Raw genomic sequence first — 17,418 nt, forward strand, 5'->3', positions numbered from 1 at the left:
GCCCAGCCACTGTTCTCCCCTGTAAGTGGAGGGATGAGCACCACACGCAGTGCATGAGCAAACACCTGCCCCTATATCGCCAGGGAAGGGATTGCAGGGCCCCAGGGGAAAAAGCAGGCTGCTGCTGCCAGCTGCCCCGGACAGAAAGCAGGCAGGCAGACCCTCCCTCTGCCAGCATGGCAGCAGCGGCCCCTCTGTGGCGCAGCTCCCCTCTGTGTCCCGCAGCACAGTGGTCCAGGCACTAACGCAAGAGAGAAACCAGCCCCGTCTCTCCCAGCCCCTGGAGAGGATCTGAGTCACTGGGCTGCTTGCAAGGCTGTTATGGCTGTGCCAGAGCAGAGCCTTGGCCCAGCACAAGGGGGGACGGGAAAGACATTGCAGAGCCAGGGGGTCCCCTCACCTTGATTAGCAAGAGAGCACAGCTACTGATACACTGGAGGTGGGTTGGATCCTGTTGTCTGCCACCCCTGTGGGGAGATGCATGGGCATGGTCTTAGCACCATGCTTTTGGCTTTAGGGCTGGAGTGCCTCCAAAACGCACACAAACTTCAGGTATCCAGTGAATTTTCATTTTGAAAGCCAAGGTGCTTCTTTGGGTTAGGTTTTAGCTACAGAGGGATTTTCAAGACCGTAGTTTTCCACTTACTCATGTACAGATCTGCCTTTTGCTGCCCATGTGCTCTCTCTGCGCAGTGGGTATAGCAGCACCCGAAAAAGCTCCTGCCGCCCATGCCTGGTGCGTGTGTTTGTGGCATTTTGTTCATTCTGTTGCAGTGTGAGAGGCTGAGGGTCCCAGCTGTTAATTCCTCTCTCCCTGCATTTGAATGGGGCCAGTCCCACCTGAGCCATGACAGCAGAAATACTTACTGTAAAAGTACAAATGCGAGGAAAAATAAGTTGTTAAAATATTGACCCTGAAGTACAGAGTGAAGTAAAGAGAGTCTCCTGAGAAAGCCTCTTCTGCTGCATTTTATTAAACAAAAATAACTTGGAGATGCCAGAGTCAACTATTTGCCCAGGCCGCAGTGAAGAGGTTTGATTTTTATTCTTCTCTCGCCGCTGCTGCCTTTACTTCCCTGTGAAGGAAGGAGGATAAAAACACCTCCCCAGGTTGGCAGGAGGGCCCTGTTCAGACCTGAGCCCGGGGTCCAGGCGAGGGAGCTTACAACTGAAGGTGCTGCTGGGTCTGGTGGGGGAGAAGGGACAGGAGCAAAAAAAGCCGGACAGGCTTTCTGCATCACGCAGTGACCCACCTGCATGAAGTCACCTGAAGGACTGACATCTTAAACTCCAGGACATTTTATACATCTTAACTTTATGCCAACAAAACTGAAACAGAGCTAAACAGATATTTGGCTCCACTCCCTGTCAACTTTCATAAGCTGAATGAATCGGTTTAGTCTTTGCTTTTGCTTTGGGACCACCATTTTTTTTTAATAACCCGGGTGTTGCTTCAAGAGAAACCTCGGGAGCTGAAGGACTGTTAAAGCTGAGGAACACAGGTTGCCAAAGAGCACCCCAGCCCAAGAATGAAACCAGTAGTCCTTGACAAAAATAAATCATTACTGAAATAGAACCTAATCTTAATAGATTTTTTAATGCAATTTTTTAAGTTATAGAGCCCAAGAATTAAATGAGTGTTATCTAGAGGCTAAAGTGTACTGGTCTCTCAAGATTCTCCCCAAGCCCCCAGAGATGACACATGTGATACTGGGAGTTTAACTGCAAACACTCACAGAAGGACATCAGTCTATTTTAGTCCTCAGGGTCATTTCTTGCCCTTCCGTGGAAATACCCATTTTAAGTCTTTCTGCTTCTGACCCCTCAGGCAGCCCTTAGTCCCATTCCGAGCACTTGGAGGATCTCTTTGAGGAGTGTGATGACAGAAGAAAGGGATTGAAGGTCCCTTGAGAGGTCATCTAATCCATCTGGTTATCTAGTCCATTCAGGAGGATCAGCTCTACCTTATAGATGTAAAAACCTTAGGACTCTCCCAGACTGCAAGACATCTAGTTACTAAGCCAGGGTGAGAGGATTGTAAAGCTTTCCTGCAGGATGATTCCAGCAGAGAAAATCTGTACCCCAAAGAGAGCTACTAAAGCCAGACGTAGAAGAATAAGGAGCAAAACCGAACACAGTGAGGCATCCTGTAATTTCTCTGCCGTTGCAACACCCGTTGGGGATGCAACACCCATGCAAGATAAGGCAGTTTTCCAGAGTTGCTGCATTCATGCTGCATGCTAAATGAACCCTCAGGATCTCAGTTGTAAGCTTCTTACCTTGCACCAGCATTTCTACCAGCACACCAACAAATGGAGACAGACAGCAGCACATTGGCTCCTCAAGATCCGATAGATGAGCATGGAATGTGGGCAACAGGGCAACCTGCATGAAAGCCTCCAAGCCTGCTCAGAAATGCATCTGTCAGCACAAAGAGAACAAAAATCAGGCAACTCTTTGAGAACTTTAAGTATATTAGGACACTGGCACAAAGGAGGACTCATCTGCAGGTTAACTTTGGAAGGTTACTTTGGAGAAATGATTTAATACTGTCCCGTATTCGGGATGTGCAGGATGTCGAAGTGAGGTTTGGTCCATTCCTTTATTAAATAAGGGGTCATTAGTTTGTTTTCAAACTACTCAAGCATCAACACAACCTGAGACCTGAAGTGGGAGGTTGATGTTCCTTTCTCACACATCAGCCAGCCAAACCCAGCCCTTAGCTGCAGTTGTCTAGGTGGAAAGCATGGCATCTACCTACTTCTTGGTCATCAGCTTAAAATAACAGATTTCAAGACAAATTACTTATTTCCTAGGTTCTTACCAAATCTTTTTAGCCCTCATATGCAAGAATTGCAAGAGTGATTTTTATTTAGGTGACAGAATGAACATCCCCGGGAGAGCTGGGGGATGTACAGGAGCTGGAGCTCCTGCAAACATTGGCACACAGGTTTCCATGTGCCAGTGTTGCCTGAGACTTTGCAAACAATATGTGGAGAAGCTGAGACACATGATGCAAAGGAGCAGCTTTCCTCCTGGACATGTAGCGTTTCCAAGAAAAGGATGTTCTGTTCTCCGCCACCTCTAAAAACAAAACTGATTCTGTCATCTCCATGTTTGTTTTGCTACATCTGATATTTTAAAAATGTTTATTAAATACAGTGGTGATTTAATTGAGTGTTTGTAATAACATGAGATCTGTACCATTGGCCTGAGCCAAGAGCCAGAAGGCATGCAGAAAAATTTCCCCCATCACGCTGCTATTGCCAGGCCTCCATGGCTTGCAGAAAATCCCTTTCCAATCACCCAGTACTAAACCTCCTTAATGTGATTCCCCCACCACCACCAACTGGGATGAAACTGCTGTGAGAAGTTGTCTCAGAGTCTGAACTCATGCACAAAGGACCTCTCTTTAATTTCACTATAAATGTCAAAATTTTTTTTCCAAATCCTATCGTAACCACAATATAGAAAGGGTTCATGTAAAAATCTTCTCGCTGCATTTACCAAAATCATAGGACTCATGCGGCAGTACTATTGCACTAGAAACTATTATAAGGAAAGCTCGTTAAATTTCATTGCAGAAGTGACCAAACATGAAATGTATACAGCAAAACAATTTCAAGGAAAAATCTTAAAAGAGCCCATTTCAGGAAAATGCAGGGTTTTCCGTCTGAAAACCGAAGGCAAGACTGTGCTTATGCAGTTACAGTGCTAAAAACAAATACCAGAAAATATGGAAATCAGCTTTGTAATAATGAAATAAAATCATTGCAAATTAAGTGACTGCTTACACAAAATACATTAAACAAAAACAATGTTAAAATTACAATATTAAGACATAATATTGTATTTTATGACCTCCACCTCTGTTCCCAAATCCCACTGTGCTTTCTGCGCCTTGCTTTTGCCAACATCACGTGCTTTCGTAGACCCAGCAGCACCACGCTTCAAGGATAAAGGACAAAGGCGCAAAACAAATTTGGAAGCTATTAATGTAGCGCCATACATATTTATACTCTTACACGGATAAGACCAACTTTTTCACTTCGGAATATAGGGCCAATCAAGGGCTGCAAGAGCACATACAGATCCATCCCAAAATAATGCTTTCTGTATATTTCAGGAATGAGCCTTAACTATACTTAGGATAAGGAATTTGTCTTCATGTGATGAGCCTGACCTCATCATCTACAAAGGGAGAGGTTGTGAGCAACCAGACGCTCCTCTCATATGCAAGGTCCAAATCACCAGTATATTTCATATATTTAAAGTACTGATCTGGAACCCATTGCCGTAGCGTCTGGGTGCCTTGTAGTCTACCTAAAAATAAACAAATATCAGTTACCCAAGTGGGTGACTCATAATCATACACGAGCCCCTTCCAGTGTGAGCGGGTTGGCTGGTTAATTAACTTGAAGTCTGACTAACAGATGATCCTAATACTATCCTCAAACTACCATCAGACCACTTTAATTAGCATGTGTAAAAGGCCCAAAGTGCACAAAGCTAGTAAACTAACCTCCCCTTCCCTCTCACACCATGGGCTAGAAAAAATGCCCTGTTCTCAGACCAGAATTCATCCCTATTGACAAGAAACACTCATAGAGCTCTTTCTGTCCCACATTCAAAATATGGCAGAAGGGCAGGTTTTCATCATAGCACCAGCGAAAACCCTTCCCCAAACCATGAACCCAGCGTAAAATTCAATCCACTCTTCAGATACTTGCCGCGATGCTCACGTAGCCTGTTGTTGATATTTCTGATAACTTAACCTCGCCCTCCATCCCCTCCACACTCCTAAAAAATACACAGTCTATTGAGACGATACTTCTGAATCTTGACCTCATGGAAATATTTTTTTAAATAACATAAATATTTCAAAATAAAAATATTTTTGAATGAGTGGAGCCCTTTGGGATCTGATAAGTGGTTTATTTCCTTGAGTTTAGTTTTTTGTTTTTAAAAACTCCTGTCTACATATAGGTATATACACACACACGAGAAAATATATGTATCTATCACATACACACATACATATAGATATATGGGACCATACGGAACTCTCTTTGCCAAGCCAGACTCAGCCCAGGGGGAGCTTTGTTGGCGAGCACAGGAACCTTTGCCATCCTTTGACTCAGTAGCAGCCCTCTCACTGCCAGCAACATTAGTTTAGGTATCATTCAAAAATACAAAAAAAAATCTGGGCTTAATTTCCTTAAAAAGCCGCCATACTCAATTGTTCCAAGAAAACTAAAGTTAATTTTTTTTTTTTTTTTTAAAAAAAAGAACAGATCTTGTGGCATCTCTCTATGAAGTGTTACAACTGGCCACCTTTAAAAGACGCTTGAAGTCTAAACCCATGTCATACTCCACATGCTGGTTGCTTTCCAGTTCCAAGCACCTCCTCTGGGCTGGAGAGGGAAGGAAGGGGGATCCCGACAGACACTCCTCATCCATAATCAGCAGCTATAATTGCACTTTCCTTTAGCTGGCTCTAGCATTTTCCAGGCTAAACCCCACCGTTCTCATGCAGGGAAAACTCTTTGGAAGTCAATACAGAACTGCCACTCTGAAGTCAATGAGAATTGACTTTTTCAGCCTGTCTGCAGGTGCCAGCCACTGTCGCTTTTTGACATCCCTGCATTACACCGGCTTTGTGTGTACAAATGAGTGAAGTTGCTCCCCGGTGACTGACTTGAAGAGACTTATTACTGCCAACAGCTGCAGAAACTCTCTTTTTACTCAAGAGATAAAAAAGTGAGTGGCTCTTTTGGAGCCAAAGAACCAGTCAGAGTAAAACACACTGAAGCTGATGAGAAAACTCCTACCAACTTCAGTGGGACCAGGAATTCACCCCTTCTCCTGGTGGCTAATGGGTATGTGCAGTCCTGCCTCTTGGCTTTGCGGCTTCTTTGCAGCTCGCACCCCAAGGGTCTGCTCTGCAGCCCTGCGGCACACACGCACAGCAATATCAGGTGTAAGATCAGAGGTCACATCACAAAGTGGTCTCACATCTACATCAATCCCAACATTTTTCTCTGCTGAAATATATGCCTGCCAGTGCCATCTAATGAATGAGAAAAACATCTGGTCTCATAACCGCTTCCATGGGCTCCATGGAGCTGAACTGAGATGACTCTTTAGGGCTAAATGCACACGTACAATACTTCTCTTGGTGTTGCTACTCGAGTTTTCTATCAGCGTTCCAAAATGTGTGAAAACAAAGATAATTCAGGTTTTCACCTTACTTTATTGACTATTTCAAAGCAATGTTCACCATTGCCTACATAATTATCTAAGTGAGATAATACAACAAACACCTTTCAAGCCACAGGACTGCATCAGTGGATGAGCTGTGCATATTACTTGTACCATGAAAAATACTGTTTAAGTAAGTAGGGTTTTGCTCAAACTTCAAAAGTTTGGGTTTTTTTGTAGGAGTTATGAAAGTACATGAAAGCAAATGGAAGAATGTGCTGTAAAGGCAAACACAATGCTCACCACAAAAGCCAGCCCAAAGGAAAAAAACATTCCCAACATTGTTTTGTGTGGGTTTTATTTCAGGGAAAATAATTAGCATGAATAGTGCAAATAGGCAGTTCTCTGACCTGACCGGAGTCTGAACAAAGGCAAGAAAATATTCACGTTGTGGGCTTTTTTCCCTTTTATTTTAAGATGCATGTGAACTTCATGGGACATTTTCAGCCTGATGTTGGGAGTGTGTTAGAAAATACAGACAATTTCATGCGCTACACCTGACCCTTTTCTTTCCACTGGATATATAATTGCAGTTTCCTTTAGAGCTTCCTTCTTACTCTAGAAAAGAGCCACCCAGAACTACAAGGGAAACAAAATAGCTGATTTTACATGAAAGTAGCAGCAAAACTGATTATACAGAGCATATCCTCAAATTTAACCAGGGAACACACTAGAAAAATAGAGACATTTTAATTATTTGGGGTAAAAGTAGTGTGATGCTGAAGTTGGTAGCATCCTTTCAGCATTAGCAAAGGCTGACAGTTTGCACTGGGGGTCAGAGCATTCTTTATCTCTACGTAATTGGGTTTTCTCATTTAATGAAGCTACATACACCTCCCGCTGCCGTCTTTTTTTTCCTACTTCTGTTAAGGAAAGCAGGAGATGACATAAAATATTAGAAAACCCCTGGCACGAAAACAAAGGATGAGTTTAAAAGACATTCAAACTACAAGTTTTATTGCTGTCATTTGTGCCAATGTACTGTGTGCTGTGACATTACACTGCAGTGAAGTGAATTCTGCCATGAATGTTACTAAAGGAAAACAGTTTCTATTGTAACTCCCACTTTGGGGCTTGTGTCTGGGTTTCTTTTTCAACGGAGGTTTTTTTCCTTACTTTAAAGTTCCTGTATAAAAAAGACCTTTAGGTTTTGGGGGGGTTCTCTCTTAATTTCAGCATCTAAAAAGGAATTCAGCCCTTTTGCCTGGGTGAAGGCCTGTGGCAGGGTAAGAGTCCATGTCTGGGGGACTGCCCATACCAGCATCCTCAGGGTGAGCCCTTCCCTTTGGTTCCCTGAGACCATGGGGGAAGAGCTCCCCACTTCTCCCTCACCTTCTCTCTGTTGCCAGGAGCTCAGAGCTGGTGCTCCTATGCGAGTACCTCATCCATTGCTCATCTGCCAAGCCGTTCCTACAGGATCCAGAGGACATGGACTTGGCCCCTCTCTCCTTTGTCTGTATCCTGAAGCAAGGAGAGAAACAAGTTATATCTTCAGAGCCTGCAGAAGTGCACTCAGGTAAGTATGATCATGATCTACCCATGTAGTGCACACATGCTCTGGACTGTTCCAGCTCATGGAGATCAGACTGCTCTAAGTGGAAGCACTTCCCAGGTGCTACACATTGATGGCTGAACCAGATCAGAAATAGGATCTAAAGTCTGTAGAGAGCTCAGAATCCAGAGAGTTTGGCACAGGTTTTTTTCACTATACCAGTAGCAGAGGGACTTGGAACATCCTGTGATCGTCTGTCCATGAAGAAAGGACTATCCATCCTATGCTACTGCTGCCAGTGATAGCGCTGTTGGTATCACTGATGGCAGGCAGACGGATTTCAAAAATCTCTTCCCATCCCTTGTCTTTGTGATTCAGTAACCAGCTGATCCCGCAACACCCGTGCCAGCCCTGTAAGCCTCAGAGGCATGTCCACTCGGTGCCAGAAGTACATGTGTCTGCGTGAGATTCAGTCCGCGCTGCTTGCCTCACTCTCGTATCACAGCCCTGAAATACCTGCTGAGCACCATCAGCACCAGCGAAACTGTGTCAGTGATGATGCTGGCTTGCACCAGCAGGACATAAACTCAGGCTTTGAGCACAGTCCAGAGGTATCTTGGTACCTTGGCATGAACCATGTCTCAGGCTCCCACACCCATCCTCCTTCTGAAATGCAAGAAGAATACAATCTGTCATCGCCCCCATTCCTACCAACCTGTCATCATCCAAATTTGACTTCGTTAGGGTCCTTCCCCAGGCATATCCAGGTTGTTGTTACCTTTCTGCTCAACAGACTTACCCACTGAGCAAACTGGCAGGTCCAGGTCCAGGCAGGGCTCTCCCCGAAACTCACTGCACTGGATTTTGGCCTAGGCAGCCAAACCAACCCTGATGAGTACCAGGGACATCTTCGTCTGTATCACCTGATTATTCATGCTGCAGGCCATCAGCACTGGTCAGCATCTTCAGGCTACACCAGGGGCTCTCTTGAAATTGTCCATAGGGGACATCTGAAGAGCAGCTGCTCCACTGTTCACCCCTCACCTCCCAACGCGCCGTGCCACAACGAGTTCCAACACAGACGTCGGAGAGGCTGTCCTGCCCTCGGGCTTTAAAGAAACCCTGAGTCTCAGCACCATGCAGCCCTACTTGGGATGTTCCTACAGTAAAACAGACAAGTGCAATCAATCAAAGAAACAAGTAATACTGTGCACAGCAAAATAAATAAAGTTTTGTTTTCTACAAACAACATCTTAAAGGTGAGGCTGGATTCTTCCCAGATACCCAGGGAAAGATGAGCTCCTGCCCCTTCCCTGTCCTAGGAGTGGTAACAGGTCTATGTATTCATGGAATTGAAGGAGCTTGATACTTCCGAGGTCCCCGAAATTTTGTCTAATTTGATCAAATGAGTTCAACATCAGAGGAGGACAGAGTGATAATAGGAGCACGTAATCTCACTTGCATAGTAACCATTTAGCCCAAGTCACACACCCCCTTCCTGCAGCTCCCTGGCCCTCTGCGGGAACTGAGGGCAGGACAGCAGAAGGACATGTGCCACCTGGACCTTCTTACTGTGGGAACTTTTCCTGTGTGCTGAACAAGAGCACAGCACAGCAAAATGTGTGTGTGTCACACACCTCGAATGGGACACCTCTACGAGGGCATGTAACCATCGCTATTTTTTTCCCTGCTGGCCCACTAATGCCAGGGGACCATTCATAACTGAGATAGGGACTGCTACGCAAGCAGTAACATCCAGCAAAGGCTGGGGTGGTCAGATAGAGACAATCAGGCTTCAAACCGCCACCACGAGACCTCCTGGAGCTCCTCTGACAAAGCCCTTGGTCTCTGTGGCTTAGCCAGACTCATGAAGATAAAAAGACTCCCTTTCTCCTGCTTGCGCTTGTCTGGCTCTCTCATTAACTGCAGAGGTTCAAAAAGCATGCAGGGGAGCACCCCAAAAACCTGGGGTTTATTTCTTTGTTTTTTTGTAAATTTATATGAAATAAATATAAATTTGCAAGTGGTTGATTCATGTTTTTTAAAAGGATATCTTTTCCTTCCTGAGCATCCCCACCTTCCCCAGCTACAGGTCACATCTCCCAGCAAACACCCTTACAGAAATGCAGCTTATTGCAACGTCCTTCGGCTGGAATATCTCAGACTGGCTCTTGAGAGAGGGAAAACAATGCCAGCGAAGTCCTTTTCAAGTGATACGACTGCATCAGCACTGGGACATTTGCCAGCACAGCTATTTTTTGGCGAGAGAAGAGTAAAAAGCCACTGCTCCGACCAACATAACGAAGCTGGCAAAACAGAAGCTCGGGCCATTGCATCTCTAATAGCATCTGTCTCCTTTGCCCCTCTTCTCCAGCTCCACTTTCTCCCACCACTACTTACACACACACTTTCGGGTCTGCCTGGGAAGGGAAGGGGTGTGCTGCTATCTCCTCATGTGGATAAAGGCAAAATATCTCACATAAACGAGTCCAAAGGACCGGTGGGAGATGCGGACCGTATGCTGCAAGTCAATTCATTCATTCATTCACTCATCACCTCATTGAGCCCCTAACCTGACAGCATCCCCTCAGATGTCCTTGCTAACTACAAAGCTTTTGTTTCAAAGGAAAACGCTTTGAATGATCTTGTGCAAAACAAGACACCGTGTCGAGGATGAGAGCTGCAGTGCTGCCGTTTGGTCTGTGGGGCACCGCTGAAAGAAGCAAACAGCCAAAAGCTTAGCTGCAGCCTCATCGCTTTAATGAGCAGTGAACTTCACGGGTGAGTTGGGACTGTTTCATCAATAGCATTATTAAGCTGAGCTCATTTGCCCTCCCACCTTCCACCTGTGAAAAAAGGAGAGAAGTTCAATACCAAACTCTGCGCTAACGCAACTGCAAAATTACAGTTTAAAAAAGAGCTCAAAAAGGGGAAGCTGGGGGGCTCTTTTAGCAGCAGCCATAGTCCAGCCTTGCTGCAGTGACCCAGGTGGGCTTCCCCGGGTGAGGGCACGCTGACAGCGTTACAGCTTCGATCGCGATGCTTCGGCATGGCAGAGAGCGCAGGGAGACTTGGCACAGCCCGAATGCAAGTTCGAGTGCCTCTGCAGGCTCGCACCTTGGCTTTCATTTTAGCAAACAGCGTGTGGTGCAGTCTGACAGTGCCTGGAAGGAGGCTGTGCCATAGCTACATATGCATGCAAGCAAACTGAGCAACAGATAGGAAAAACAAAGTATATGCAGCCACGTCTCCGCTGACATACAGGTAAATCCTGACAATAGACTGTAATCCTTCTTGTTAACATACGTGAATTTCTTCCTACTGTTTAGCAAGTTGATGCTATTTGAGCAAAATACCACAATCAACATATAAGTTGGCAGACACGGCAAATTGAAAAGGCTTTGAATAATGTTGATCCAATTCCTAGCTTGAAAGCTTATAGCTTACAAACAACATAACATGTAACAACACTGCGTATTGATTTCATTAAATAATAGCATTGGGGTGGGGGAAAATTGCTCTGAATAGCGGCTTTTAGGAAAATCACTTTATAGTCCACAGTATCTGATAAAAATGTAGTGCTGGCAGTCGAGACCAAGGGGAGAAAGAGCTGAATCAGAGGCCCCCGGAATGCAGTGTCAGTCTCTGCTGCAAGGGTGTGGAAATCCTGCAGCAAATTTTACTAATTCTCCTCCAGTCCTGCAGTAGCAGCATGTGACTGCAATCCCCCGGCCCCCGGGCTGCTGTCGACAGCCCCGCTCTGCCCTGCGTCCCCAGGAACCGCCGCTAAAATCCTTCATGGCAAGACACAGCATCAATCCCTCCAAGCAGCGCTTGTGCTTGGACTGGTCAGATTGTGCTGCAGAATAAAACGTTGCTGGGGCAGCCAGAAACATTTTGGATAGGGGCTGGAGCTGCGCTGGCGGGGTTTTACCGGGATAACTAGACCAGACTATCCCCAGGCAAAGTGGCCTGGGCATAGGCACTGGTCATCTGCAAAACTGAGTTTCTACCAGATAAATGTACCCAACCTCTCCTCTGCTCTCCTTACCCCAAACAAGCCCTAGTAGAGAAAAAGCTGCTTAGAGGCATATCCAGGGGGCTTTTTCCAACATGATTCTCTCAAGCACCTACTGCATCTCTTCACACCTCCAGCCGGTGCAGCTCTGTGGGGAGCGACCAGAACCTGGCTTCCAGCAAGGTGCGAGGGAAAAGCCTCAGGTTTGTCAAACTAGCTCCCGCTCAGAGCGCTGTGGACTGCATTAGGATCTGGTGGGGCAGATGTTTAACCTCACCATTAAGTTCCCATCAGGCAACGCCACTGCCCCTGCCAGGGTGGAGCCCAGTTAATTGGGCTTGTGACCTCCCTGTTCCCTGGCTCCTCTCATTCAGAGCAGGCTCATAAAAGCACCAAGGTTGCCAGCCAGAAGCACGCTATTAGTAGTAATAGTAGTGGCGCTGTTATTATTAGCCAGTCTTTTATTTATTTTTTAGGAAGTTATACTGCTGGACTGCAGACCTGCCTGTAATGCTTTTCTAAGGGGGGGTTGGGGAGGGCAGACTCCCCGGCACCAAACCCATCATTAATCTATTTTGAAAACAAGATCGAGTTTTCCAAATACCACTGCATGACTCGCTCCTATTCTGCCAACACATTTTTATGGTGGTTTGGGATTTTTAGGGGGTTTCTTGGTGGTGGGGGAGGAGGTTAACAACTGATAAGTGTACTAGCCTGCTTCGCAGCGAGCCAGGAGGAGAGTCCATGCCCTCACCCCGGGTGTGCAGAGCGAGTAAAGCCTTTCTGCACCAGGTGGGGATCGGCTCCCTGGGAAGCCCTCTCCACGGGCTCTGGCTGTAATCCATTCCAGCCGGAGGATGTGCCTGTTTCAATATGCAGTGATATCTGGAGGCAGCGGCGTCACCGGCCACGCATGCAGTTTTGCTCGGGTGCACGCCCTAGGAGCATGGTTAACCCCCCCAAAAAGCTAGCATGACTGCAGCCCCGAGAAACACAGGGCCGAATTCTCCACCGATGCTCTGCAAAGCTGAACTTTAACAGCCCCGGCCCCGCTGGAACAGCTGCCTCTCCTGCAGCGCAACACCCCTGACTTCCCCGCAAGGCTGACCCTGCAGCCGGCGGTGGAGGGGAACTGGACCTCGCAGGAGCAGCTCTGCCCGCTGCCTGGGGTAGGTTCTTGCGGGCCCCAGCCGTGTTTGCTAAGTGCAAAGGTCCCGTCTTTGTCACTGCTGTGATTAAAGACGAGGCTCAACTACAGGCTCCATGTCAGAGCTGGTCTGAACGGTTTACAGTGCTCAAGAGCGGACCGGCACTCCAAATCCAAACGGATTTGCCCTGCACCTCAGTAAAGACTAGCTCAGGATCGAAAGCTGGTTCCGTCTCTAGCTGCTGTTATTTAAGGGAGATGTGCACTGTCCTGATAGGAAGAAATGAGCTGGCTCCTGGCAGCCTTTGTGGGCAGGAGCAGCAGGGACAGGCGCGGACCAGCAGCCTTGCTGTGAAGACAGTGAGGAAAGCGAAACACTAGCATTTTAGCTCATAGCTTTGGACCCCGTTTGGGGAATTCCCAGCACGCAAGACACTGTTTTCTTTCTCCTGGGGTCCCTCAGGAGCTTTTGGGCAATTACAAATGCATGTGGCGGAGCGCAAAACCTGGCTTCTCCCTGGGGTAGACGAGGCAGCCTGGTCCCGCACCAAGGGCTTTCAGCAGCCTGGAGGAGCCGTGCTTACCATGAGCCTCTGCACCTCCCCTGCCTCTAGCCGGCACTAATGTGGGTAAAAGGCACCCGAGCAAGAAGCGACAGAGGTGTGAGCACAGACCTACAGCTCAGGAAACACAGTCTCTACTTCCAGCACCACCTTCACCTCCTGATGATACAGGTACAAGATGCCTGGCTCTGTGCCTCAGTTTCCCCCTCTGTAAAATGGGCTTGCAGCCACCCTTCTGGTAAGCTCTCTGACAGGTAGGGAGGGGAAGCGCTGCGAGTGCTATCACACAGGCGCTGCCCTGGGGAGAGGGCAAGGGAAAGGGGACAGGTAGATGTGCCAGCCGTGTAGCAGGAACAGCAGAAAGGGCCTTAGCACCTGGTTTTTCTCAGTTTAAAAACCAGGAATCCTGGGCAAAGGAAAAGAAATTAATAAAGTCAGGTAAGAAGCCAGGTAGCTGGCAAAGTCACACAGCTGGGGAAACTGAGGCAGAGACAAGCTTCAGCTGGGAATCAGTTCACTGACACTGAAAAGCCTCTTCAGCAGAGGGTCTCGTTCACTCCTGAGACTGGGACAATCCTGGCAGTGAGAAGTCCATGTGCTACTTCTAAATATTGCAGAAAGTCCCAGCCACTGCAGGGAAAGGAGTCCTCCCCCTAGGGCAGAGCCAGGCCAGCTCAGGAGAACGTGAGTGTGCTGCAAAACAAATCTCATGGAGAGGCTACTGGGTGCTTTGCTCATTTAAAACGGCGTTGTGCTTATTCATCTTTGTGCAATGTCCCCTGTGATTGCACACGGCTGCACGCAATACTGGAGAAGTTAGGAGAAATTCAATTATATTGATTTACAGAAGAAAGAGACAATAACAAATGTAATGGGTAGTTGCTATTCCATATTTTATTGTGAGCCATTAAGACTTCAGTTTCTAATATCCTCTACTTTTAGCGTGAGAATGAAATTAAAACAATTATTTTCAGGATGAGGGGCTTCTCCCTGCAAAGCCCGGAACTGCCAGCTAACCAAGTGTCAACACACATAAATCAAGACCTCCTCAAATCTGGGTGCATTCAGATGCTTGCTGGAAATCAGTTGAAGAAGGTTCCTCTCAGAAAAGGTGCTTCTCAGTATAAAGTATGCCAAGCGGGCGTCCCACTCATTGTGCAAATCTAGTTGTAGACTGGATAAATATACAGTAGGAAACTGAATCTGAGGAGGCTTCTGTTTAATATCCGTGCTTTGAAGATGCACCTTCTAATTACTAGGTAGGTGACCACAGTCTACAGCAGGGAAATAGAAGACTCAAAGTATTAAGCTAAAGCAAGCAGAGAATTGTACTGGTCTGTAGCATGTTCCAGGTAACGATGACCGCAACCTGACTGATTTTAGGGAGACTTGAAAAAAGACAGATTTTTGAGAGGGGTAACAAAATCAGTCATCCAGACCTGAGGTTACTGGCTAAGAAATCCCTGGCGTCTCCCGCTGCTGGATATGCGTATCACTAGTGACAGCTTAACGTGCTGCTGCTCTGCTGCCGGGTGTACAGCTCCACTTCCACAAGAAATAGAGCCCTGAGCCTCTCCTAACGGGGCTTTCCTCCTCTGGCTCACCTTTCATTAGGGGTCACAGTACCATGATGGCCCAGATGGAAAACAAAGTGCAACCAATTCTCCAAACCTCTTCCTTTCAGCAAGTAAAATCTGAAAGCACCTGGTTTATAGGTAGGCTGCTAGCAGAGGAGTTTCCCTCCCCAATATTCAGATTCTACTGAGGACACACAACCAGGCGGCTGCTCTTTCTAAGGCAGGCTGAAAACGACTGCTCTTTATTATGGGCAAGGGTTAAAAAGCTGCTGAGGCACATTCCAGCATTGTAATATTGCTCTGAATAGAAAAACAATAGGATAAAACTCTGGCTTCTTGAGGTAGAGCATTTTTATGTTAATTGTGGTTTAGGAGCCCTGCTCAGTAATTGAATGAATGACTATTTGTTTGCAGTGTCTTAAGCTACGACTGCATGCAGTTTACGGCAATTTAACAGAGTATTTATAGCCGAGGTTAATAATTTCTCTGCAGTTTTTCTTAGCTCCTTGTTATCATTTGACACCTTGAATGGCTCCTCCCCACCCACTGCCTGGACTGAGCAGTGACATGCTGCAAAAATGGCAGCGATGCCTCCTTCAGTGTGCTCCTGCCCCGGCTGAGCAATGGGAGAAACTTTTACCTAGCTAAAGCATTTCTGTTCCCAGAAATCAGTCTTGGAGTCATACATCTCGCTCCCCGACCCCATCAATGCTGAAGGCTTCCCAAAAGCCCCCCCTCAGAGACACCAGGGCAGCCTGCGTCCCCTCTGCACAGAGGCTGGTGGGACCCTGGCACGGCCCCCATGGGACGTGCGGAAGACTGCCAACCCACCCAGCTTTCCTCTGATGAGCAGACCAGGGCACTGCTTCAGTCTGCAGCTGTCTGGCACTTCTCCAGGCGATGCTTGCTTGCTTTTTAAAAGCAAGCCACCCACAGCCCTTTCCCCGGCAAGGTGTGACGCGTGGCAGCGTCTGCCGAGCCCTTGCCAAAGGTGGTCTCCCAGCCCTTGTTTTCTGCACAAAGACTGGAGGCACGTCGTGCTCCAAAAGCACTGGTAGGTGGAAAGTGGCTACTTGAGCCCTGGACATGGACCTTCCCCAGACCATCCTCCCTGCAGGAGGCCTCCAAAGGGCTTGTGATTTCTCCCAGCAAACTCCTTTCCCTGGGGTGGAAAGAATCCAGAGCGCAGCTCCCTTCATCAGGCTCTTCCCTCTGCCCCAGAGCATGAGTTTTGCCCCTGTTTGGATGGATGGATGGATGGATGGATGGATGGATGGATGGATGGATGGATGGATGGATGGATGGATGCTTCAGTGCCTCCACCTCCTCAAGGATGCACAGCTCCTGTAGGGCAGGTCACTGAGGGCTGGCTCTGCCCCAGCCCAAGCCTGGAGCTCGTCCCACAGGTCCCTCCAAAACTTTCAGACCATCTTTGGGGCCTGAGGTTTGGGTGGAGGCTGGGCAGGTGGGAGGGGGCTCTGGGGCATCCCCGGGGTGCAGGGCCGGGGTGTGAGGGGAAGTGGCAGCTGCACGCCTTCCCTGGGGAGCAGAGCGCGCGCGAGACAGTTTCAGTGCCAGTTTTAAAGGTACATGCTTCTCACAATTAACCTCTGGCCTCCCAGCACACCCTGGGCCAGGCTGTTTCCACTCTCCTTGGTGTTTCAGGGGCTCGGGGCATCCTCCTTGAGCTTTCCAACAGGGCTACAATGCACTAGTTGTGTCTCCAAGCAGGAGGAGGGAGCAAGAGGAGCAATGAGACTAGGTGATTTGCAGTATCGGTATGGCTGAGGCTGGCAGGGACCTCTGGAGACTGTCTGTCCAGCCCCTGCCCAGGGCAAGGTCAGCCAGAGCAGCTTGCTCAGTCGGGCTTCGTGTATTTCCATGGGTGGAGATGCTATATCCTCTCTGGGTGACCTATTCCTATGTTTGACCACTGGTAACGTCCAGGCAGGCTGGGATTTAATCTCGGTCCACATCTGAAAATGTTGTCAAAGCTTGGGCAGAGCTGGTGACCTTCACCCTTACTCCAGGTCTCCTCCTTTTCTGTGTAAAACTGCTATCCTCTGCAGGGCCCCTGGTCCAGCTCTGCTCCTTGGTGCCCATGGGAGCCTTCACCACCCCAGAAGTATGATCACATCAGCACAGGAGACTCGGTCTCCCAGCTAGACCTACATTCCCCTCTGAGTTCACCGGCCATGTATTTGATAATTCACAGATTCAAATATTCTACCTTTGCCCATTTAACCTTTGTCAGCAAAGTTAATTTGCAGAGGCAGATTGTGAGCTCTGTGGGTTAGAAACCACATTTTTCTAGTGTGTTGTACATAGTAACAGTTTCTATGTAATAATCCATAGAAATA

Source organism: Pygoscelis adeliae, unplaced genomic scaffold, assembly GCF_000699105.1.
Source record: "Pygoscelis adeliae isolate BGI_AS28 unplaced genomic scaffold, ASM69910v1 Scaffold130, whole genome shotgun sequence".
NCBI lineage: Eukaryota > Metazoa > Chordata > Aves > Sphenisciformes > Spheniscidae > Pygoscelis > Pygoscelis adeliae.